Source organism: Rissa tridactyla, chromosome 3, assembly GCF_028500815.1.
Source record: "Rissa tridactyla isolate bRisTri1 chromosome 3, bRisTri1.patW.cur.20221130, whole genome shotgun sequence".
Lineage (NCBI taxonomy): Eukaryota > Metazoa > Chordata > Aves > Charadriiformes > Laridae > Rissa > Rissa tridactyla.
This window is the reverse complement of record NC_071468.1, coordinates 116,889,515-116,915,860: the sequence shown is the minus strand read 5'-3', so window position 1 is coordinate 116,915,860 and position 26,346 is coordinate 116,889,515. Positions and strand designations below refer to the sequence as shown.

The 26,346-nt window shown below is 40.6% G+C and overlaps 1 protein-coding gene across 3 annotated transcripts in view; it reads left to right on the top strand.

Annotated features, from left to right (window-relative positions):
• The first annotated feature begins 18,804 nt into the window (after window positions 1–18,804).
• LDAH (lipid droplet associated hydrolase) overlaps window positions 18,805–26,346 on the top strand; it is a 130,837-nt gene continuing 123,295 nt past the window's right edge. For all 3 annotated transcript variants that reach the window (XM_054194792.1, XM_054194790.1, XM_054194791.1), the window contains exon 1: window positions 18,805–18,915. The gene's annotated coding sequence lies outside the window, so the exon portion shown is untranslated. The remainder of the gene's footprint in view (window positions 18,916–26,346) is intronic.

Here is a 26,346-nt window from a genome sequence, read left to right as displayed (position 1 = left end):
TTCCAAAAACTACAGCAGTAGAACATTTGGTCATCTTACAAATTGAAGCCACTCTAACAATAAAGGTTGATAGGAAACCCAATAGCAAAGAGTAAAGGTCATTCTGCTGGGATTGTAGATGCTGACCCTAGGATTGTTTATATGTTTATGTCAGACAGTCACTGGATAACATAAAACCAGTTTCTGTATTTCTTAGCAGTCAATATTGAGTAAACTGCAAACTCGGGCTTCCTCTCCTTCCAGCCACTGTTAACTTCCTCGTTCACAGGTGTACAATGTTTTAGCTTCACCAACAGAGATAAGGTATGAATCATCTTACTTCTTCCTTCTCTCTTGGTGGCTAGCATACTTCTCTCTTCCTTCTTGGTGGTTAGCATACTTTCTTAGACTATGAGATAACTTTCCAGTCCCTCCAATCCTATCTCTTAGGTAAATACCTTAACTGTGAAACTTCTGTATCAAAGACATTGCTGCTGCTCCACTGGCTGATGCATAGGGCCTTAAAATCTGAGTGCTGACTAAGGAAGTCTTAATTCGACCATGACTAGATGTTTAATATCATAGCCAAGTGCTCTTGAGCTTTGTTCTGAGCGATAAGCATAAAAGCTTATAAATCAGTTAAGGGGTTTTTAAATCATTCTTTACTGAACGTATATAATACAGCAAAGAAACTAAGAGTTCAAACACCAGTCATAAGTAAATGATATAGGAAATATGTGTATATATAATTATAGTTTGTGTCCCGTAAAGATAATCTTTGTTATGCAACACTGAAAACAAATATAGAATCAAAACCACAAAAAATGGGAAAGAATGGGCAGAAAGGAAAAGAAAACAAGTGAGATTAACGTAATCTGCAGTATATTATTCTGCTATCTGATACTCAACCTGAGTGTGTTCTGTAACACTGAGCTATGACTCGACTGATCTGATCGGAATAAATTGGTCAGTCAGTCAGTTTGTGAAAACCAAAAAGTGTAGCCATAACCGGTCTTATATATTCAACTTATTTACTCTGATCAGGTCTTGTTCTGTACAAAGCTTCTCACCTCTGGTAGCAAATGTTAACATTGCATCATAAGATAGTATAATAATAATAAAGGATATTATTTTGATCATATTTCCATCGTACACTTAATATTCTTTACAAACGGGAAAGTAAAATAAAAAGAAAAATCAATTTCCCAATTACTATTTTGTAGGTGTCACTAATCTTCTTGTAGCACAGCATTTTACAGAAAATATTTATCTTTTTCAGTTGTTAACTTTTCTTTACTCAAGAATATTTGTCAAAATGTGTCTGGCTAATGTCACAAGACCAAGGGTATCAGTTTTCAAAAGTGCTGTGCTGTACAGGCCTGCCAGCTTATTTGGAAACAACTCAACAATGTCTTATAGGGCAGTGTTTAACAGCGACAAAAACCTTAACCTAAAAGTGCTATGTCACCTTTGAAAATAGGACTAAACTCACTTGGCTGGTACCACTAGAGCCCCTGGTGGATTTTTTTTTACATTGCAAAACTATAGTGCAGATACTGAATTCTGTGGTTGATAGGACTGTTATTCTGCTGGAGAAACAGTGAAAATTCACAGGTTCCAATACAACTGTCTCATCTAAATAGTATCATCATGACATATTCTCTTGAGTACCTAAAGCAAGGCTTTTCACCACTTACTTCCAAGTAACCTTTCACACTATGCTCAGATTTTGAGGAAAGACTCTATGCCTTTGTCTGGAAACTGAAAGTGCTTTGATGACAAAAACATGCGTCTTTATTATAAATATAAGGAGCCAGAATCAGCTGCATACACATAAACTGCTCATGTTATTTTAGATGAAGCAGGATTTACATTTACAAGCACGTAGATGCTGCTTGAGTAAAGCACCTTTTTTCCCTACACTACGCCAGCCTAATGGAGATGTCTTGGATATTGTAAAGCATCTCAAATAACAATGTACACATATGTAGGCAACAGAAAGGAGCCTAAGCGATGGGATTCAGATCCAGACATCTGAACTTAGATGTCTACCACATAAAGTATCTACAAGTGAGCTATATGTTTAAGCTCCTATTATAACCAGTGGAGATCTACTCAATACAATCACTGCAGCCTGGAGTGCTCTCACCTTACAGTAGCCACCTAGTTCCTTATGTACAGGCTGCATTTACAATGCCCAGGGTGTTCCACCCGGCTCCAGCCACCTCCCCAGAAGGTGAAGAAGCTCCTACAGATCCTGCATCACATCTGCCATAAGACACAGTTGTCTCGAATGCCCAAGGGCACCTCAAGTGGCAGTAGACACTTAAGTGAGGACAGCTGAATCAAGTCCATATATTTTGTTACTTACCTAGGTCATACATAGATACCTATATTGTAGACATCTTCATCCAGATGCCTGCATCTGAATCTGACTCTAAATCCCAACAGGGGTGTTGACTTGGTGTTCCATAACTAGAAAGAAAGTATTTTCCAAACCAGCTTATTAACCAGAAGTCTACTACAAAAATCTTAAAGAAAGCCAGTGGTAAAATCCCTAGATTTTTATTATATACTTAGAAGTAGATACTTAGAAGCTTTGCAAAAACCCATGCTGCACATCTATGCACTTTGGTACTTACATATTAAGTGATGACATCAAATGACATAATACGTGACAGTCTGCAAGCGCAGGACTCCAAAAAATCTTCTGTATTCTTCTGAATAAAATGAATTTTACAGTAAAATAAATACCTTGGCAGGAGTAGAGGATTTTGGTGAAATACTTCAGAATTTGTAAGCAATATTGACATGATGACTGCACAGTACCACTACAATATGGTGCAATTACATGCAAAATGGGTTTTGTGCATCTTGGTCATTATATTAAATGGGCACATTTTCTCTTAGATTGATTTAGCATATTTTTTAAAAATTGTTAATGGTTTCTTATAGTACATCAAATTATCCCAGGAAATGCATGGTCACGTTTGGAAGCATGAAATCTATTTTGCAAAATTGCTTTCACATTTTAAGAAAAGATTTCATTCTACTTATTGTGTTTTAGAGCAATTAATCGCAGTAAGAAGAAATTTGTGATTCTTCTTCACATGTCAGTGGCTGGCCACGGTTTTAGTTTTTAAAGCAGAAAAGCTCTAATTAAGAAACAACCGTGCACCTCTAAATGACGGATAAAAGCTAGCAGGAAAACTGAAAAGGCAGCCTACTGGGTTTTTTGGATTTTTCTTAGTAGATTTCTTTGAGGATTTTTCATTTTGGAAGTTCATCACTTAATCTTTTTTTTCAGCGTACATACTTTAAACAAAATCACCATGATTTTCAACAGTCTATTTATTGTGCTACACATCACAATTAGTAATTTAGAAAAATTAACAGTTTCTCTAGAACACATTATCAAAGAACATGTATAAGTCTTATTTACCAGAAGGATTTTTTCTCCCACAAAATCCACTGATGCACATCCAAGAAACCCCTGGATAGAGCCTGCTGAAGATCTTTTGCACTTCATGTATAAGACTACTCAATTCAAATAATGTGTGCGATGCCGAACCTAAAAGGCATTAATGCCAGAAACAACAACTGCACTATATCAAGCCCAGGAAAAAGTAATGGGACTAGAAAGGGAGATTTTCCAAAAATCAGAGTTTTTATTTCATCTGTAATATCGTTGATAAATGGAAACGCTACCATGCAAAATCTCAGCACTTTTTTGGCCGGAAAGGCACTCATGCTAATATAATGAGTCTGGATTACAGAGGTTTGCCAAGCTTAGATCATGTATAGATTAATAATGATGTCTTTTAATGTCTTAATGATCTCTTAATGAAATACATTTATAATGCTACAATTTGGTGAGGACTCATTAAACATTTTTCATATCAGAACACGATGTTCAAAGCCAGGTTCTTAATAATAATTAACACATGTACTGCGCTTTTTCTCTTCAAAGTGCTCTAGGAACATTAGTAATTAGTTAAAAACTCATGTGCTGAGTGTACACTATCTGTTTAGGCTCTAAGAGGCCCACAACAATCAAACTGGAGCTAGCCAGGAAAGTCCAAGCAGAAAATAGTAATTTCTTCTGTGTTCTGAAGAATTTTAGATCAAGGCAGGAAAGACATGTCACAAGTTAAATTAAATGCAGGTGGCGGCCACTTCATACAAATACTATTAAACAAATAATATAAACATGGACTACACTCTAAAAAATGTATACAGAATATTAAGCCCTAATTTTTTCTTTTCTAAAAGAAGTGAAAGAGAAGGCAACCTCTGAAACAGAAGACTCCCCCAGACCATCTGAAACTTCTTATTTTGCTAATTTCTGTTCTCAGCATCCAAAGTGAGGATTTTAGCATAAGCAATCTGAGGCTTGCGGTGATGAATCAAAACTCGCTAATACTCAGTATTGGCAAGCTATAAGAAAACCCTATATAAATCATACCCACTTGCTCCTGTGGCTGTTACCTGGCAGCACAGGGGTTAACTGACCAAATAAGAGATTGCAGCTGGCTCATTTGCTAGGGTTCATCATCTGCCAGACAAGTACAGATACGAAAAGAAATCAGAGATCAGTTGTAGCCAAGCAAGACTCGTCTTGTGTACTCAGAGAACATGGTAGCTTGGGAAGAGAGGCTTCCCTTCTCAGGTTTACCATATCCCCCAAACCAGGCAAAAATTTATGCTGAGAAATTCCCTTCCATGCTAGAATAAAAGAATTGTTTTGCACCATTGTATTGCTTTGGATGGAAGAATTAACTAACTCATGATAACATTAATTGAGAGACTTTGTTCTATATTTGGGAATATTAAAGAATTTTGATTTTCACAAATATTTCAAATACATCTTTGAAAACTCATGCAGGAAGCTAGCTGTATTTACAAATCTGGATTTTCTGTTCAAGCTAGATTTTAAGGTTTGAATACCTAATGCAACCAATGTGCTTTTTTTCTAAGTACAGACAACAGCAATTCCTACATTCACAGGGATATTGTGAAGATAAACATATAAAATATTCATCAGTAATAGGGTTATGTGCTTAAAATAAATCTGTACCTAGATTTAGTCAGCTGAAGTTGTGAAAGATTTGGTTATCTGCTCATGATCTCAGTTTCAAGGAGAGAAAAAAAAATCTGAAGTGTTTGTATTTAACTGAATTTGAATTTCAGCAGTGTTAATTTTTATCACTTCTAATTTTCTTTGTCATTTTTCAGCAATGTAAGATTTAAAATATTGTAAGATTGTAAGATTTACAAGTATCTTAAATCTTACAAAAAATTGTAAGATTTAAGATACTGCCAGCTTAATTAATATGAAGCCCTATGAAAAAATTCTAATAGTAAAGCCAATATGTTTTAGCAAAACAGGTTTTTTTTTTATTTAATTTGAGAAAGGAAGAAGTTGGGGGAGTAGAGAATTTGGCGATGAAAAGAATGGCAAGAGATATTCAAACACTAAAGAACTGGTTGTAACAAAGGAAACACCTTTAGTAAAGGGCAGAAGCTGAAAGACTGATTATTTACACATTGCACTCTCTTGGACTTCTTCCAGCCATATACTGGAATTTCATTTTATCTTATGTTAATTTTTTGGCAAATGGCAGCGTGATGCTTGTGAGGTCTTCAGAAATATGACCCCGAAAAAGCTGATGGCAAATTCTTGAACACACTTGTTTTATTTAAATCATACAGACAGCACAGGAGAAATACAAAGTAAGGGAAGATGGTTGAAAAATGCAGAGTGAGGCTATGGGATCTCAAGCTGCTGACTTCTGAGTCTGAAGAAAGAGGTGACCAATTTCCATTCTTTTTTTTGGAAGCCGCAGTGTGGCCAAGTTTCATGGAGCAAGCCTTGCCCTACGTAGCCACCTCCCTCCTGCCTGCTGAAGAGTCAGTCTACCCAGTAAGGCAAGTGATTCTGATAGATCTCTGAAACCTAAGGCAGGAAATTCCTTTCAGCACAGCTTTCAGCAATGAAACACACTGTCAAAACATCTTCCCAGAGGATTGCAGGGCTCCTGCCCAGGAATTAGCAGAGAAAGTTCGGCACTTACATTAGTACAATACCCCCCAGCTCCACTTCAGCCATAACAAGGGCAGCTTTAACATACATTTATGCTGAGGCTAGTTAACACTTTCAAGCTCGGTGCAGGAATGTCACTTTTGTAATATAGGCTATTAAGAACTTCTAAAAAGACATCAAATGTAAGAAAATGCTTCTTCTTGTCTAAAGTACAATCTAGTGCATGTCCTTCCCAGCTTGTAAATGGAGTTGTTTTCTTAATGAAATATGCAATCTTTCTTATTTATGTCCCATGTCTTACATAATTTTATTAAAGACCTTTTTATAGTCCTCCCAAAAATCCCCAGCCAATCATATGCCATCACATTCTGCATGTACAGGTGTCAGAGGAGGTATGCATATATGTGTCTTCTGCCCTCTTTCAGCCATAGTAAGCTGGTGAACTTACTGGCCATTGGAAATGTTGTTAATTATAGAGGCTTTTTTAATTCAATTGATAACATGGTGCTACTCACTGGAATTCACTCAATGATGGCTGCCTGCCAGGATAGGATTTGGTTCCATAAACATACATGGAAGTGCCAGCCATGATGTCGTACTGTATGTTGCTGTGTCCTGAGATGTTCGGACACCAGCTGCCAGACCACAAAGTGCCTGATAGGTCCTGTCTCATCTGTGCCAGACTCCTGCAGATGTCTTAGATGCACAAGAACACCTCAAAAAAGCACTAGATGCCAAGGTTTAGATGCCAGCTGAATCCAGTTACCAATGACTATACAAATAGAATGAACAGCGTAACTGCCACAACGGCAAAACAGCTGAGAGCTCAGTAGCTGTGGTAACAGCCCAATCCCATCTCTGTGCTACTTCAAAAAATCATTGTCTTGAAAATAGCACCCCCTCCCCCAAGAAAAAAACCAAAACCAAAACCCAACAGGTTCCCCAAGACTATAATGGAATATAACTGTAGAACATTACAGAGTATCACTGAAATAGAATTGCTTGGTTTTATTACCATAATATGCTTTGTAACTTAACAGGAGTTTCTTGACAGTCATATGCTAGTGAGCCGCAGAGTAAAATTTGTATCATTTGCTATAGTTTTTGTATTTTTAAATAGGTAAGTATCCCAGGGAAACAAACAAACAAAGATCACAACCCCTGTCCTCGTCCCCTCCCTTTCTCCAAATTACGGAGTAAATGCACCTGCCTTGGACCCGAATGATAAAACCAATAGAAACTGGAGAGATGTGTCTGTCTGTAAGCCAGAAGGAAACGCTGCCATCTTTTAGAAACTTGTCAGGGAAAAAGTGGAGTAACGTTACAGAAAGATAGAGCCTTGCTGGAAAGTCAGTGCCCAGGCAGCGTTCTGGAGGGAGGCATACGGGAAAAGCTTCTCCACTATTGCTAAATGACAGAAAATATAAACCAGCCCAAATGAGATTCCCTTCTTCTGTACAGAGGAAAAAGATACCCTGTGAAGTCAGAAACAAAGGGACAAGGAAAAGGCAGAAGAATTTACCCAGGAATAACAGATGAGTCATTCTAGGTGCTTTCATTCAAACTGTAAGGAAATCTGAAGCACTGCATATTGGGAAACTGACAGAAGCCACCGCAAAATATCAACAACTGTATTGGGTTTGGGTGGCAAGGTTTTGGTAGCAGGGGGGCTACAGAGGTGGCTTCTGTAAGAAGCTGCTAGAAGCTTCCCCTATGTCCGACAGAGCCAAGGCCAGCTGGCTTCAAGATGGACCCGCAAGTGGCCAAGGCCAAGCCCATCAGCGATGGTGGTAGCACCTCTGGGATAACATATTTAAGAAGGAGGAAAAAAACCTGTGCAACTCTGGCAATTGCAGCCAGAGAGAGGAGGGAGAATGTGTGAAAGCAATAACTCTGCAGACACCAAGGTCAGTGAAGAAGGAGGCGGAGGCAATGATGCTCCAGGCGCCGGAGAAGAGATTCCCCTGCAGCCCATGGTGAAGACCATGATGAGGCAGGCTGTCCCCCATGGAGGTGAACAGCGGAGCAGATATCCACCTGCAGCCCATGGAGGACCCCACGGTGGAGCAGGTGGATGCCTGAAGGAGGCTGTGACCCTGTGGGAAGCCGTGCTGGAGCAGGCTCCTGGCAGGACTTGTGGACCCAAGAAAAGGGGCCCACACTGAAGCAGGTTTGCTGGCAGGACTTGTGACTCCATGGAGGACCCATGCTGGAGCAGTCTGTTCCTGAAGGACTGCACCATGTGGAAGGGACCCACACTGGAGCAGTTTGTGAATAACTGCAGCCTATGGGAAGGACTCATGCTGGAGAAGTGCATGGAGGACTGTCTCCTGTGGGAGGGACCCCACACTGCAGCAGGGGAAGAGTGTGAGAAGTGAGAAGTCCTCCTGAGGAGGAAGGCGCAGCAGAGACAACATGTAAGGAACTGACCACAGCCCCCATTCCCCATCCCCCTGCACCATTTGGGGCAAGGAAGTAGAGAAATTGGGAGTGAGGTTGAGCCTGGGAAGAAGTGGGGGGGAGGAAGGCATTTTAAGATTTGTTTTTATTTCTCATTATCCTACTTTGATTTGATTGGTAATAAATTAAACTAATTTCCTCAAGTCAAGTCTGTTTTGCCCATGACAGTAATTGGTGAATGATCTCCCAGTCCTTATCTCAACCCAAAAGCCTTTTCTTGTTTCTTTCCCTTGTCCTGCTGAGGAGGGCGAGTGATAGAGTGGCTTTGGTGTCCAGCCAGGGTCAGCCCACCACAACAACCAAGAGCCAGAACTAGACAATGGATAAGCTTCATTTTGAAGAACAGGCTGGGAATTTAAGGAGGGCAAGTTCATAATCTCTGCAAAACTAGGCTCAAATGCAAGGAGCTTTGCTTTAGACAGGATAGAGTCAGACGAGAGATTCTAGAAATGGATCAGAGCGGGTGTCAACACAGGAGACATCATAGCACAAATCTGCCACCAGCTCCCTTGTTGAGAGCACCTCTGTAAAGCTTTTGACACTGTTTCCCATAACATTCTCATAGACAAACTGAAGAAGTGCAGGCTAGATAAATACTGGCTGAACTGCTGGGTTCAAAGGGCTGTGATCACTGGCATGAAGTTCAGTTGAAGGCCAGTCACTAATAGTGCACCCAGGGGTCGATACTGGGACCAACACAGTTTAACCTCTGCATTCATGACCCAGACGACAGGGCAGACTGCACCCTCAGCAAAACTGAAAGGAGTGGGGGTGGACGTGCTGCCATTCCGAGGAACCTCAACGGGTTGCAGAGATGGGCATAGAAGAACCTCATGCAGTTCCACAAAGGAAAAAAAAATATGAAGTCCTGCACAGGGAAAAGGAATAACCCCAAACACCCATGCAGGCTGGGGACCAACTACTTGGAAAGCAGTTTTGCAGAGAACGACCTGGGAGTCCTGGTGACAATAAGCTGACTGTAAGCCAGCAACGCACCCTTGCAGAAAGGAAGGCCAACAGTACCCTGGGCTCTGTCAGGGAAAGCATCACCAGCAAGTTGAGAGCAGGGATCCTTCTCTTCTACCCAGCAGTGGTGAGGCCACATTTGGAGTGCTGTGTCCAGTGATGGGCTCCCCAGTGCAAGAGAGACATGGACTTACTTCGGCTAGTCTAGCAAAGGGCCAGAAAGAAGACTGAGGGATAGAAGCATCTGACCTACAAGGGAAGGTTGCAAGAGCTGAGACTGTTCAGCCTGGAGAAGAGAAACCTCAGGGGGGATCGTATCAACGGGTGTAACTATCTGATGTGGGGAAGTAAAGAAGATGGAGCCAGATTCATCCCAGTGGTGCCCAGTGATGTGACAAGAGAAAATGGGCACAAACAGAAACACAGGAAATTCAATTAAAAAAAACCAACCAAACCAACCAACTTTTTTACTGTGAGACTGGTGAAACACTGGAAGAGGTTGCTCAGAAAACTCGTAGCATCTCCATTCTTGGAGAGATTCAAAACCCAACTGGTCACAAAACCCTGAGCGACCTGCTACAGCTGACCCTGCTTTGAGCAGGGGGGGGGTTGTCCTAGACTATCTTCAGAGGTCCCTTCCAACGTCATCCATCCTGTGAGTCTGTGAATCTATAAGTGTAGTTTAAAAGTGCAGATGAAAATGGTGAAAAATAAACATTTTGTTTTATCTGTCCCATCCTTTACTTTAAGAGTAAAATTATATCTACCTAACTACACTTGTCCGGGTACTCTATTCCCCATTTGTGCAAGACTCAGGAGCAGACAGGTTGACCTAACTTTATTTTGATGTCTAAAACTCATGTTTATTTTGGAACTACATCTCTTTCCAAAATTACACAACGAAGTAGAAAATCAGTCACCTACTCCACCCTATAAAGTTCTGCACCAATATAATGGTGGCAGGGAAGGGCGAACGAAGATTATAAGATGTCACTAAATTAAAAGGCTGTGGTCAAAGTATTAGATTGTATTTCACCAACAGGACACAGTTTTAGAATATGAAGAATATTGCATTATCATCAAAGATGCAGACACAACATATATAGTTTTTTAGGGGATTTAATGTAGCTAAACTTGGGCAAAAGCTGTTGTAAAAGAGAAAAATTTCATATATTTAAAATGACTGAAGCAGAAAGAATTTTAATTTACTATCTGCTGAGGGACTAAAACCAAAACATTACCACAGCAGGTCTTTGCTGCATATTGACCTCAAAGGAAAAGTAGTTGGTCACATCAATAACAAGAATGAAAAAGTGTAGAAAGGTGTTTGGAAAGCTCAACACTTTCTAGTGGTTTAGATTTCACTGTCTCCCTCTAACTCTGCATATGGATCTATGATTGTTTAGTGGTAGACCATGTTCAGGTAATCATAAATAACAGTTGAGAATAAAACTCACTATTTTGCAGAGGCTAAGCAGAAAAGTGATTCATGGGCCTTAGGCAATGGTTAGGGATAGAACTGACATTTTGCAACAGACTGAATTCTACACCTGAGCTGAAACCTGCACCCTCTGAAACACCAGAAAATCTCTGATGAAGACTCTTGGCCAAACCCTGGTGTGATTTACGACTTACAGTTCTCATGGTCAGTTTTAGATAGCAACAGGGGAAGGCAAGGGAAAAAAACCAACAAATTATTTGACTAGTTCTCAAATGTACTTATAAATGGAATTTACTTTCATGAAATTCAATGTTTTATTTCATATTACAGTTTGCAGCTATTAAATATGAGGCAGTTGCTGTGTGAGTTGTTCCAGTACACACAGCTGCATTAACAGCTAACTACAAATACATTTTACACTGGTGGGTACTTTCAAGAACCAAATGTCTCTTCAGGAAGTTTTACCAGCAACTTTTTTTCATGTATTTACGCACTTTCAGCTAATTCTGTATGTTACTTTCCACATATATGCACTTTTTTTTCTGTCTCTGCTGCCTGAAAACTAATTCCCACTCATCCGTGGGGCAAAATTAACAAAGACATTACCATCTGTTCCTCGACAGGATTTGCTATCATATAACTGTTGACATGTAAAGGGTATTTTATATTTTGATTGGACATTAATTGTGCTTTTTTTGGATTAAGTATTTTAAACCAAACTATGAAAATAGCCTTAAATATATAGGTCATAGCAATTATTGTGTTATTTACATTACTAAACAAGTACGCAGCAGATGGCCTCCAGGGCCCTAGCCAGAAGAACCTATCTCCTGCAGATTTATTTGGTGCTTGGAGATAGTACCAACTAACTTCTCAAACCTGTTTGAATGCCATTGTGCCTCTCATTTGTTGCCAGCAAAAACATTCCAGGCTTGTTTGTTTCAACACCAATATTTCTCAAGGCCTTCCTGGTACCTGGCTATATAAAATGTTCATACTTGGGCCTTGTCAGAGGCCATGCCCCTGCAGTTAAATGAAATAGCACCAGGCACCCTTAACTAGTCAAATGGCCATGGTATGGCCACATTGACATTTCTTAGTACTTGGCCCAAGCCCTGGGTGGTACCACTGTGGCCATTAGGCATAATTGTTATATTGTGTAGGGTTTTTTTTTTCATTAATAAATGCTGAAAAATGCAAAGACTGTACTGCAGCCCTCCACTGTGATTTCTCCATTCCACTGTGATTTCTCCAACTTAGGTTGTATGCAGCGTGGGAGCATGTGATGTTTGAGAGTGCAAAGCCAGCTAGGACAGCTTTGGAAGACCATGTGAGGTGGACAACACCACGTTTGGCGCAGTCTTGTCCATGCTGCCTACTGAGCATGGCTTCTGGTGCAAGCCTGTACCCTGAACTGTGCCCAGGATTGTTCACAAGAGTGTTCACAGGCCCAAAACAGGTTAGTACTTAACCTGGACAATCAGTGGTACGGCACTGGAGGACGCTCACTGGTCCTGTTTTACATCGCAGTAAAAACATAACCACGGAAATCATGCGAAATACTCAGGAATATCTGACCTTATAAAGCACTACCCAAGCTTTCATGACATAAATTCTTTTTTTCTTTATTCCTATCCCTGAGTTAAACTGGCCCTTAAACGTACTTATTCTGTTCCACCTTGATCTATCAAAATTTTTATGCATGTGAGCTGCTTTAAGCTCACTGTTTTCAAGGGGGCTGTTTGTATAAGCAAAATCTACGCATGCTCAGAAGCTCTGGGACCATTGCTTTATGTGAGACCATTCACATGCTCCAAGTTTTGTGTTTGCTGTACTCCGACTTTACATACTTAAAAAAAAAATCACACGAGAGCAATACTATATATACAATATATAAAAATATACAACCTCTAATTAACTTCCATTTCCAAATGCCTGCAGTTAGCTTATTTAGTCTTATAAGACAGTAATACATGCTAAAATATTATTGCTGCCATTTACAACATGAACATACTCAAATGCATACCACAAGGTCTGCATGTGCCCACACAGAAGGGCACAATGAGCCAATCAATAGTATGTCAAGTCCATTTTTTTCCATAGAGATGTGGAATAACAACCTTTTCTTACTTAAAGTTTCTCTTTCTTACATCTTCTTTCACCTGCAAAGCCAGCTTAGTCCTTGGAAGACCTTTACTCATTTGCAATGTCTGTTTCAGTTGTTTTGGGAACTGACAATGCAACTACTTTTTGAAACATTTCACTGTCTCTTGGACATCACTTCTAACTCATCACGTAAAAATACATGAATTTCCAACTGCTATGCAGTAAAAAAAAATAATTCGAAAAGAACAAATGATTTATTTACGTAATTATGAAAATTCTCTTCAGACAAAATGAGTATGCACACAATAACTGAACTGTTCAGTGTTGAAATCTACTTCCATGAGAAATCTAAATCTTTATATCAACCATGTATATTTTTTAATTCTTAATATCTTGGTTATATAGAAGTTTGTGATATTTAATTCTGAGGGAGTGAATAGTTCCACTGAGAATCTATTCAGGATCCAAATGTTGAGATCTATTGTTTGCCTTCCCTGTGCAGTCAAATATCTCCATTAGTGCAGTGTGTGTTTACAGAATAGGACACATAGGTTAAAAAAAAAAAAAAAGAAAGAAAACAGGATTGTATATAAATAAAAAAATTGTAATGGAAGCTGGACATGAAGATGCAGGGAAACCCCTTTTTTTCCTCCCATTGATTAAACACGTAATTTAAAATATTAGTGACACTGCAGACCTATGGACTTCTTCAAAGAGAATTATATCAGTGTCCTGTGACAGATCCTATTTATCATTATTGTAACTCTACCTTTAGCAAACTGTCTCCAAAAATTTTATGCTTTAGCAACATGAAGACTCATGTTTTAACTGTAAAATAATCACCGAATTATTTTATCTTGACCATAGGTTACCCTTTTGGCATCGCCTTTCCCTCTGTCACCTTTAATTCATTACATTTTTTCCTGTGAGTCCATCAAAGAGGAGTCACACAGACCAGAAACACCTTTCTATTGCGTTCAAAGCACCAGACAATAGAAGAAACAAACGAGCTGGAGAGTAAAGGCAGTTATATAATTTAGTGACTATTAAAGATGACTAGTTTTCATATTTACAGATAATCTACTGAAAATAATAACTACTTAGGTGTGTCTTATTGATACATATGTATGAATTCATAGAATCATAGACTCATAGAATGGTTTAGGTTGGAAGGGACCTTAAAGATCATCTAGACATACACATGAATTCATAGAATCATAGAATCATAGAATGGTTTTGGTCAGAAGGGACCTTAAAGATCATCTAGTTCCAACCCCCCTGCCATGGGCAGGGACACCTCTCACTAGACCAGGCTGCTCAAAGCCCCATCCAGCCTGGCCTTGAACACTTTCCGGGATGGGGCATCCACAACTTCCCTGGGCAACCTGTGCCAGTGCCTCACCACCCCCATAGTGAAAAATTTCTTCCTAATCTCTAATCTAAATCTACCCTCTTCCAGTTTGAAGCCATTACCCCTTGTCCTATCACTACATGCCCTTGTAAAAAGTCCCTCTCCAGCTTTCTTATAGGCACCCTTCAGATACTGGAAGGGCAGTAGCAGAAAGCTGCTAAAAGGTCTCCCTGGAGCCTTCTCTTCTCCAGCTGAACAATCCCAACCCTCTCAGCCTGTCTTCATAGCAGAGGTGCTCCAGACCTCTGATCATCTTCGTGACTCTCTGGACTCGCTCCAACAGGTCCATGACCTACTTATGTTGGGGGGTCCAGAGCTGACACAGTACTCCAGGTGGGGTCTCACGAGAGCAGAGTAGAGGGGGGGAATCACCTCCCTCAACCTGCTGGCTACGCTTCTTTTGATGCAGCCCAGGATACGGTTGCCTTTCTGGGCTGCAAGCGCACATGTATTCATATATACTGTCCCACTTTACTGCTAAGCTTATAAATTATACAGTCAGAAATTGGGAAAAATTTGTGATCTGTTGAAAATACATTCTCTGGACTGAATGACAATGAATCTTTGAAGAAATATTTGAACACTGAAAAGATTCTAAATCTTTGATTTCTACCTCACATAGAAATTTAGCTAAAGAAATACAATCATAAATTGGAGAACTGATGATTTTAAGGGGTTAAGGAGAGTTTTCCCCTTATGTGAGGATACAAGTGATGAAAACACGTATCTAAAAATCAATTCTGGAGATGAAAGGAATGACTGCCCAATGTCACAGCTGAGTACACAGTGGCTACGCACGTGATGAGCTGAGATGGTGGGCTATTAAACAAAACATGTTGCCCTCAAAACACCCTGCTTTATTGACTTACATTCCGCCACTACATCACTGAGTCTTTAGCATAGACACTGGTTTGATTAACCTCTATTTTCATTACTTGTTTACTACATTAAAGCACCCAGATCAACTACAAGTCTGTAATCCATAAAGTTAGTTGTAAATTCACAAAGAATACCTACCAAAAGAAGCACATTACAAACATCAAGACGGAAAACAAATCAACAAATAGCTAGCTTATACTGAATTATTATTAGTAGTAGTACTATTCCTATTAAAATATTGGTGCATATGGGCAATGTCTTTGATCAATGCAAATGCACCACAGAACCCTGTCTGAACAAAGCACACATGAGATGCTTTAAGTCACCCCTCTGTGGATCACACCCAGTGAGAGTTGTTCATGCAGTCCCTTCCCTGAGGAAAACCACTGTGAAAATTCATGCTGATCAGCAATTTTATGGTCTCACACAATTAAAAGTCACTGAGAACTAGCCCTCTAAGAAACATACACCAACCACACATAAAATCATGGCTTATACTTTTCCTGTGAGGACAACTACCAGTTTTCTCAACTATTAAAAAAAACCTAAGAAAATAAGCCCAGCCAAGTTACAACACAGCCACTGAAAACCAGAATATTGGCCTGATCATACTGCGGTGACCATTCCAACCCCCTCCTCCCACTTTCTGTCATCTGCCGTCATCACAATTAGCAATCAGATCACAAATTGCTGAGCAAAAGCCTAATGTTGATCCTCTTGCAGGGAAGAAGGTGATGCCAGCAACCTTGGAATTTACATCTAACCATTGTGATTTAGGCTGCTGTTATTAACATTTTTAAGTGGGGAACCTGAATGTCAGAACATTTAAATGATTTCTTCAGGAACAGAAATTCATGTGTAAAATCCAGGACAAAACTGAGGAATTCTGATTCCTTTGAGCATCCATTCAGAACAGACCAGGGAAAACTGCCTCACTTTTCCACAAAGTGAAAGAAAGTATTTTTTGTGACTTCACTGCAGGAACTTACCAACTCCACTTCATATCAAATGTAATACACACAGTCATTGTTTTGATATTCACCCAGAAGCTTACCTGCTGCTGACAATTAAGTTTTATAAACAGTTTAATAAAATAGTGTAGTCTGATCAACAGTACCTCAGGCATCTTTTGATATTTTAAACACACATTAGGCAAACTGAGTTCTGGAATAAGAAATAACCTGCAGGACTTGACATGAATTTCAGGAAAAAAAGCAATGTTCATTGCAAATAGGAACATGAAAACTGTATCAGATCAGGCCAACAGTCCATTCTGTCTTTGATAGTATCCAGCAGTAGGTGCCGAGGAAAGGGCAAGCACATTGGGCTACTTCCCTGGTACAACGTCCAGAAGACTGATGGCCTTCGGGCATCACTGAGCCTTTAAGCAGCATCTTCACATGTAATAGCCCCTGATGGATTTGCCTTCCATAAATCTGCTTTATCTTTTTGCAAACCACTGTAAACTTTTAGGAATCTGTGACATTTCCAATGGAGTTTATGACTACATTAAAATACTTTTTTTGTTTTGAAACTGCTGCCTATTAGCTTAATTTGCTTTCCACAGGTTTTGCATTAGAAATTACAATGAGGAATCACTGTCCATTCAACTCAGTTTCACAAAGCATTGTATAGGCTTTTGTCGTTATTTCCCCAACATCCTTGTCCTATGAGCTTGTCTTCCGACTTCCATTTTATTTAGTGCTCCCTATGTGGAAGTATTTCAGACTTGTGAAAACCTTTGTCACACCTTTCTTTATCTTTTGCAGCTTTACTGTACCCTTTCTGAGAGGTGGGAACTGCCAGACTTGGCAGTCGCCATCCAAGCAGTAAGCACATCACCGTCACACAGAGTGAGAATGACGGCACCGATTTCCAAATGGTTACTAAATCTTACTTGATTTTGACCACTGGAAGCACAGAGCACTGAGATTTCACAAAGCATCTGTTGTGACTCCAAGGTCTTGCTCACAAACGGGAATCATTTGTTGAGAGCCTATTATTCCATCTAAACACTCAGTTTCTTCTCGTATGTCAACACGTCTATCATTTTACTGCTCTCAAAGGAATTCGAAGGTCCTTCTGAAACCTGAAAATGATTTTTACTAACCTGAATTAACTCAGTACGAACAACAGATTTTACTACTCCACTATCCATCCCTTTTTCCAGACTATTTATGACTTTGTTTAACAGTACTGATCTTCACACAAATTCCTGTACAACCCCACCTGTTCGCCAATCCATTGAAGAAGATGGTAATTGATTCCTACCTTTTCTTTCCTATCTTTTCATTGGGTATCCATCCATCTGAAGGTTGTAACCTTTCTCTTGACTGATGAGTGTTCTAAGAACCTTTGATGAAAGCTCTTGCCCAAATGCCTTTTGGAAATCCAAGTTCATCGATCTGGCTTGCCTTGGCCAGGTGTGACCACTTGGCTCCTCCAAAGACTCCCACAGGTTTCTGAGGCACAATGTCCCTCCATAAAAGATGATACTGGTGGTTCTCTGGTGCATCATATTTATTCCTGTTCCACTCGCTCTTGTCTTTGTTATTCTTCCCACTGATTTGATGAACATGCACGTTGACCTTAGGGGCTCCTCTTGGAGCCATTCAGGTTTTGGCTACAGGCGGCACCCCCCCAGTCCCCCAACACCGTGGTTACATGGTACGCTCAGCAGCCCTAATCCCTCTGTAACTCCTGGATAAACACCATCTGATCTTGCCAATTTCCTATGATTTATTTGCTTATTACCTTCTACCCTAACTTCAACTGGAAACACCTCCTCCAACGCTTTTCTCCAAAAAGCAGCATTTCAGCATGAAAACCTCCCTAAGGCCTTCTTTGACAACCAGGGGGTTTAGTTTTTTCATTACAGCCTCATCTTCCCTGAGCTCCCCTCACACCGCAACGAGCGGACATTCAGACTCCATGGCAGGATGCTGGTGGGTTGGGACAGGATTTACTGCTACTTTTTCTGTCTTTTGCGAGCTGATCCTCAAAATCTTTTTTTTTTTTTTTTTTTTTTTGAGGGGAGACTGCTTTACCTTGGTGTTACACTCCAGCTGCCCACGTCCAGTTTCCTCCTTTAGATGCAACTTCAAACTCCCTGAAGGATGAGTCTGTGATTCTGCTACCCCTTTCTCTGCCTTTTTTTAAGCACCCCACCTCATTTTGCTCCTGCGAAAATACCGATTTTTTTTCTTTCTTTGCCAAAATTCCCAAAGAAACTCTGAGATTTGGGCAAGCGTGAATGACAGAAATGGAAGGAAACTCCCAAAACGTGCGTCCCTGAGGAACTTGGCTCTTGCTCCCGCCTTTCCCTACCGGGCGACGGGCCTCCTCCGGGCGGCCCCACCGGCCACCGGTCCGTCGGGAACGGCTTCCCTATCGCCCCAGGGTAGACGGCCGCCGGCGGGGGAGGCGCTGCTCGGGGCGGCGGCCGGCCTGAGGGAAGGGGCGGCCATTCCCCGGCCACCGCCCTCAGGGAGCGGGGCGGCGGGAGGCGGGGCTGCCCTCAGCCCACCCCGCGCGGCCCCGGCGGAAGGAGCGGCCTCACCGGCTGCTTCCGCCCGGTTTAGGCAGACGCCGCCGCCGCGCTGGGTGTCGGGGAGCCTGCGAAGGGGGAAGGTACGTGCCTCAGCGATGGCGGCGGCGGCGGTCGCTCCGCTGTCCGCCCCGCCGCCTTGGGGCGCCATGTGGGGCGGGGGCAGCGCGGACCGGGGTGTGCTCCCGCCGAGGGCGGGTGGCGGGGCCGGCCGGGCCCCTCACGGTGTGCCGGGCGGGCCTTCCCCTCCTTTCCCTCCCCTCCCTTTCCTCCCTTCCCTCCCTTCCCTTCTCTCCCCGTGCCCGGCGGGCGGTGTCGGGTCCGAGACGGCCGTGCTCCTCGGGCCTCGCCGCTCCCTGAGGGGCGGCAGCCGGCGGTGGGACTGAGGGGGCGCCTGGCTGGGCCGTGAGGGGAGGGGGTGTGTGTGTCTGTGTGCCCCGGGCCTCATACAACGGCCGTGGAGAAATCAGGTTTATACATCATACACTCGTGTTCCATGTTGTCGATTTCTAGGCGTAAGGTTAAGGATGGAGTAACACATCCCACGCAGTAAGCAACGCTTCGTACCTGCTCCCTTGACTTGTTTTTCCTTGGGTTGGGAGGAGGCTTGAGGAAAAAAGACCTTAAGCAGCGTCTCCTTGTCTAAAAAACAACTGCGGTGATACTACTTGCGGTGTTTTTGCTATATGTCAGTAGTTGTTCCTGTGAAGCATCACTTGGAGCCGACTGATGCTCGTTATCTAAGCAGCAAGTTATAAAACAGGTAGGAAGAAAAAGTCCGTGGCCTGAAGGGTCTATAAATGAAGAAAATAAGGTAGTGAATGCTTATAAGTTAAAAGTGAGGTGAGATTTGTAAGTAGAAAGCAGCATGTTTTAATAGAGGAACTAATTGGTTTGGAAAAGCCGAGAGTCTGGCAGGCGTACACAGCCCGCCTTCAGGAACCCTCTGTCTGTCAGTTTTGCTCTTCGGGCTGATCCCCGAGTATCACCGCTGTTAGTAAATGCAGGCTTGAAGGCAGCTGCTAGGAAAGAGAAAAAAAATGCCTGTGCCAGACAGGAGGTGAGCAGCCGGTTCAGGAAGCAGTGTGAACGGTGATATGGAAATGAAATGATGATAACGATGAGGCACTGTTGAGTCATGACAGTTGTCACGGGCTTTCTCACCGGTAACTTTTTCATTGTGTTTGCAAAAATGATGAAACGGCTTCTTTTCGTGCAACTTAAGTATAATATCAAAGCCTTATCATCAGAAGACTTGAACGGCTTGAATGATGCAGACCCTGATTTTTTTAAGGTGCGGTATACTCCTAGCCCTCTGGGATTTTATGATAGCCAATTAAGGTCTGAGAGTCCATCTGCATGGACCTGTTGCAGAATCTGGATATGAATTTGTATTTTATGTGTCTCAGAGACTAGAAGCCTTCAATTATTAATTAGGATTATGGCAGTTTCCTATTTTCTTGCGGCGCTTGCTTATGATGTCAGTGAGGGAAGTGGTCACACGTTTACTGGGTAAGCGACAGCACTAGCATTTAATATTTTCCATCATGGAAAGCTACTAGAAGGATTGTATAAGATCAGTTGAAGTCAGTGATCTTTCAAGAATCTTTGACACTACCTTAAGCAGATGCTTGTGAAAGAGGCAAGCATTTTTCTTTACCTCGTCCTGCTATGTAAGTATCTATCTACTCTGCCTGCAACAAAGTGCAGCCCAGGAGCTTTCTGGAACAGATGTACTGAAGACTTAAAGCTCCGCAGTAGATTTCTTCTCTACCAACTCCTCCCTGCCTTGCATCCGTGTGGAGCTCTAGTGTTCACAATATCCAGCCTCAAGTAGTTCAGTGAGTCAAAGGTACGCTATCTCAGGAGGCACCTCTATTGGTTTTGAATATGCTTTCTGCTACTTCTGTTTGGTATTTCCTACTTTGTAAATTAGATGAGACACTGATGGGTTATTACCTATTTATCTGCCTCATGTGAGTCACAGAGGCAAATACAATAGATTGTGTATGGGTAATGGTAAATCAGAATTTCCAATATGACTGCCAAGCCAAAGAATTTAACAGTATATTTGACAAGATTCACTCTAAAGCTTCCTCATAGCACTGTTCTTACTGTTTGGTTTTGTTTTTGTTTTTTTTTTGATAGCTTTGATTTCTTTTAAATTACATTTTTGCCATTATTATAATGAGGGCACCTTGGCTGGAAAAAGGGGTAGTCCCCATTTTGGATAATGTCTAGGTTATACTTACCACGTATTAGGAGCTGAATTTCAAGGTTTAAGCCTTAGTGATGTTGTACATTGGTACAGATAACACGCATGCAGGATATGAAGGACAGGTAGATTTTGCTTATTTAAATCAGGCATGCTCTTAATAGAAATGTGTTGTGATATTTTGTCTAGCGATGTTTTGTCTGCTTTTGACAAACCAGTGTGTAATACCGAATTTTCAGTAAAATGTTTGACTAAATTTCATTCCAGCTTACACTTTGAACGATAACATTTAGTTGTCCAGTAAGGTTTGTGAACAGGTTACTCTGGGGGAAGTCAGTCATTCTGATGAAAGAATGTTCATAATAGGAAACAAATGTGTAATATGAAAGGTCTGAGCTTAAAAGAGTCTTAAGCTTAAACAAATTCAAGTTTTTACATAGAAATACTAGCCTGAGTACATAGCCAAAAGAGTGAAATGAAGGAGAGAACTGTTGATTTACCTAGCTAAGATTGCCCAATCACCTAATGCAGCTGTGCATTGGGTGGTAGGTGGCTTGTTATCATATGTTAGGTAATCCTGATGTGCCAGAACAATGTCTAAATAGAGATATTACAACTCCAAATATGGCAGGATTTCTTTCATCAGTATCCTCATTTCTTTCCTCAGTCTCCTTCCTTCTTCCTACTGCTGCTGGTAACTGTGCTGTTCTTCTGGTACTTTCCTTTTTACTTCTCATCTCCTGCTTCTGTTTATATCCTGTTCCTGTTGTCCTTTGTTTAGACAGATTCTTTACTCAAATTTCTCGTTTTTTTTTTTTAAACCTAATAGAAAAAAAACTAATAGAAAAAAATAGAAAAAAAAAATAGAAAATTCTTGTGGAAATCCAACCCCCCCAAATTTTACCTCTTAAAAGAAATTGTAGCACTAATTGTAAATAAAAATAGTATCAGATGATAACTGGATTACTATTTGCACCTATGATGAACACAGGCTTTGTTTATGTATGTATTTGTATGTTAGCATGTGTTGTCAGGGTTTGGCAGGATTGTTTTGATGGGAGGAGCTGGGTCCCTGCGCACAATAGTGGTACTTCAAGGGTTATCCTCCTTTTGAGGAGCAAGCTAGCAATGTTTCCAGCATGGACTTGGATCCTCTTGTTACTAGAACTGTAGGTCTGTATATCGGAGCACTGGTGTGCACGTCTTCCAGCAGCACTGTTTCTGGGAGAAACCTTTTGGCTACTGCAGCACTTTCTCCAGCCTGGCTGTTCAACTCCCTGTCCCATCCCCCTGATCAGCAGAGTGATGAACATCACCATTGCTTCTTTCTGGGAAGGGCTTGGACTCCAGGCCTCATATTAATAGTATAGACAATTATATTACTGTAGTGACTCAGAAAGGGATCTAATACTATCTGGTATTATTCTTTGTAGTCTCTGGTTTATGTCTCCTGTTTGATTCTTCTGTTTGATTTCCCTTGTCTTTTACACAGAGCTGCATACAGTCTATTTGTTTTCATGTTTCTGCTTACAGTGCCTTCCTAGCCTGTTTAGGTTAGTAAATGAGTGTCGGAATGTACACCTGCTGCAGTAAATATAAGAAGGAAGTGGTAAGCAGCAGACACAGGTTAGTGATTACTGGAGAATGCTGTTGTAACCAGTAAGTTGGTCTACTGTAAATAAATGCTATTTTGACTAATCCTTTTATATCCTTATTAGAAAGCTAGAGAGCTAAGTTGAAAGTGAGATAAACAGTTGATGTAAGAATACATATAAGTCGAAATAATAAAATGTGAAGAAAAGAAAAAAAAAAGAATTCAGAGCATATGTTAGGAGAAAGCTAATGTGGAAATATGGAACAAACATATAGAAATAAGAGATAGTTCATTAGGGAGATTCATGCTGAACAGCACAGTGAAAGATGAAGGAAGTTAAATCAAGGACAGCATGATGCTAATTGGATTGGTGTATGGTGTTTTTTTTTTTTTTTTGCTTTGATAGCTACTTCTTGCTAGTATTTATTATGCTCTTTGAGCTTTCCTTTACTTAACAAGAACAAAGAAAGAATAGTGCTCTCCATTGAGTAGTGAATCTTATTCTGATAGGAGGTAGAAAAGGAGTTATTTAACATAAGATGAAACAGCAACTGCTTTTTACTGCTTTTGCCTGTCAATACAGCTCCTGAAAGATGGAAGTTTCTGCAAATGTTCAAGTGTTTAACTTTTGGGTGCGGTGGTTTAAATACACAAATAGGTTACTGTTACTTTAAATTCTTGCATTTTTGTGTTTCACTGAATGTTGTCCGGATTACCTGCATGACTTAAATGGTTGTCCAAGAGAATTGTAGGGCTTGTAGGGTTTTTGATGTAGTAGAAAAAAATAAGAATATAGAACGTATGGTTGCAGAGCCAAATAGTTCTTTGACTGTTTTTTTTCTTTTGAAAAGGTGCAAAGTTCTTGTTTTCCCTAGATATAGTAGGGATCAAAGGTCAAAGAAGCATCATCTTTGTTTAGTGAGCAAGCATTTTTTCAAAACCCTTAGGCCACAAGCAAAACTTTTTGCATGTGCATGTTTTCTCTCTCTCAAACCCGTTTTCAGTTTCTTCTTGTGCATGTGTCCTTGATTATCTGTTCTTTCACTTTTTTGTAGTCTTTCTGCTATTTCTCACTCTTCTATTGAAGCAATACCCCATGAAAGGCTGTGTCGACTCTTCTTGCACATAAGTCACATACCTGTTCAATTTTGAACATGCTCTGTCTTGGGTGGTGGTATGTACCGAAGTTTGAAGGCCACTGATGTTTTTTTCTCTGTATCCAGACATAAGCATGATGGGTTCTTATTCATGAAGTATAACATTCCTACCTCTAACTTCAGAAAGATTTTAGCCCAGTGTGTAATCATGGTGTTACATTTCAATTTTGCCCAGTAGATCCCAAAATACTGATGTTCGACATAATCCACGTTCAAATAAACAATTAAAAAAATTGCGTATTTTGCAGACTTTACTGTATTTGTAGCAATTTTCTCATGGTATCCATTCCAAACCACGATTTATTTCCCTTTGATTTTCTAATGTAGAATTTTTGCTTTTTGCTTGATTTTCCTGCAGGTAGCTGTGAAAGTTCATTTACAAGAATCTCTTGATGTGAGTCTGCTGTTTCTGTGAAATTTGCTGGTCAGAGGAGACCTGGCATAGTTTTCTCCCTGGAAACCTTCTTTACCATGAAGATGATGTACTTCAGCAGCAGCTTTTTATATTCTCACGTAGAAATTCCATCTTTACTTGACTGAGGCTTTACTAACATTGCAGTCTAATCTCAGAACATATATTTAAAGTATATTTATTATACCCACCTATTATTCATGCTCCCCACCTTCTCTTTATTTATCTGTCAGATTTCAGTTTTAAACTCCCTGAGATTTTCCTTTAGGTCTAATACTTTAATGCAGTATTTGGAGGGAAAGCTGTCTGAAAGCTACTTCATGTGTCCCGTAGATCTTAATACTATGTGCAAAGGAACAACTGTTTCTTCCCTTGGGGCTAAAATGTTTCCCGAGATCCCACTTTCTGTTCTGAAAAACATGCCATATTACACCAAATTAAACCATTATGTTTGTTTTCATGCAAACTATCACCACTTCCTCGACTGCACTTGTTTCTTTAAGTGATGAATTTCTTGCTTGCTTCTTTTCAGGCTTGCATATTAACTGGAAAATGGTGGAGTTGCTAGGAGTATGTAAAGTATTACTTTAATGTGATCTGTAGGATTCCCCACCTTAATTATGCTTATGAAGTTACTTTAAAAAAAAAAAAACAAAACAAAAAAACCCTCACAGTCTTTTGGGATAATTTTTATGTTGGTAGCTCTGAACTGTTCACAAACTATTTGTGATGCTTTAGCTCCTTTGAAAAAGTGAAAGTTACCACCTGGGTGTGATTAAATAGATTGACAGGACATGATATGTAGGACCTCTTCCACAATGCTGAAATGTGTTCAATAAAACATTTAGAATTTCATGTGTGTGTTTTTTTTTCTTTTGGATCCATTTATAGTTGCTGGTATTGTATGAAGCCGCAGGGGATCCTCAGCCACACCAGGGTGACTTCTGGGCTTTTTCTTCTGCTTGCTATGACTCCAGTGCTACATGTTTCTAACTGGGTGTTAAAAGTTGCAATGGCAAATGGAGGATCTCTTCATCTACCTAATAATAAGGGATGTGGACTCTGCTATTTGAGTGCTGGGCAAGCATAACTGGGTTTTTGAGACCCTTGTGAAAGGAGCGTCAGCACAAGCAGAAACTGAGGTCTGTGATAGCCAAAGGAGAAAGAGAGACAAGACATAAAACTTAGTGTTTTGTTGCCAGAACTGCAATGAAACATCAGATCTGCTTGCCGACTATGTTGAGTGCTGTAGGCCAACAGTTGATGCTTTCAAGCTTGTGACTGCTTTCATAAACATTGCCATTGTGCCTGATTCCCTTGGAAGCCTTTCATTTGCTGTTTCATCTTCTTGCAAGTAGTGTGGAAATCAAGATCAAGAGTGCTGTAATAGTTCTATTATGATAATTAACAAGAGCTCCATTTATTTATTTATTTGTCAGTCATTAGGACATGCTGAACTCTTTAAAGCCAAAACTCTCAGTGGGTTGTTAAGATTGGTTAAAAGTTATGGTTGGCCTTCCTAATCTGTTTCCCCAGGGTTTTGACCACCCTCTCTGTTGAATAAGTTTGTACCAGACCAATGTAGACTTTATCATTGTGGGATCTGAAAATGTTTTTTGATTTCTTGATTCCTTACCCCTGAAACTCTTCCAAGTTGTTCATACCAGAGCAAAGCACCTTGTTAGAACAAGGTTGATGAGGGATCCATCCATTCCTGATTTGAATCCACAAAATCTGGACCTTTCCAAGCTAACACTTTTTTTGATTTGCGAGTCCTCTGCTGCTTTGCTGAAAAGCTGTCTCAATAACTGATTTTATAATGTTTGGCACTGACAAGGGGCCACTTGTCCAGTACAAAATTGATACCCATAAGTTATTTTCCCTGCTTCCCTTCCACCAGAACAGTACGTGCTTTCTTGGTGACTGCTACAAGGTTATTAGCGGTAATGAAATCTAAATTTAGTGATGATACTGTAGGTCCAAGTCTTAAAACTAAGTTTCTTCCTACTTAGGTCTATGCACAGTCTCCTGTATGGTGTCTTTGTACAAGGTTCAGAAATGAAAACTGATTCCCACTTTCGTTCTGCGCTTCAGCTTTTTATCATTACAGCTCTAAGCATGAGTAAGCTGTACCCC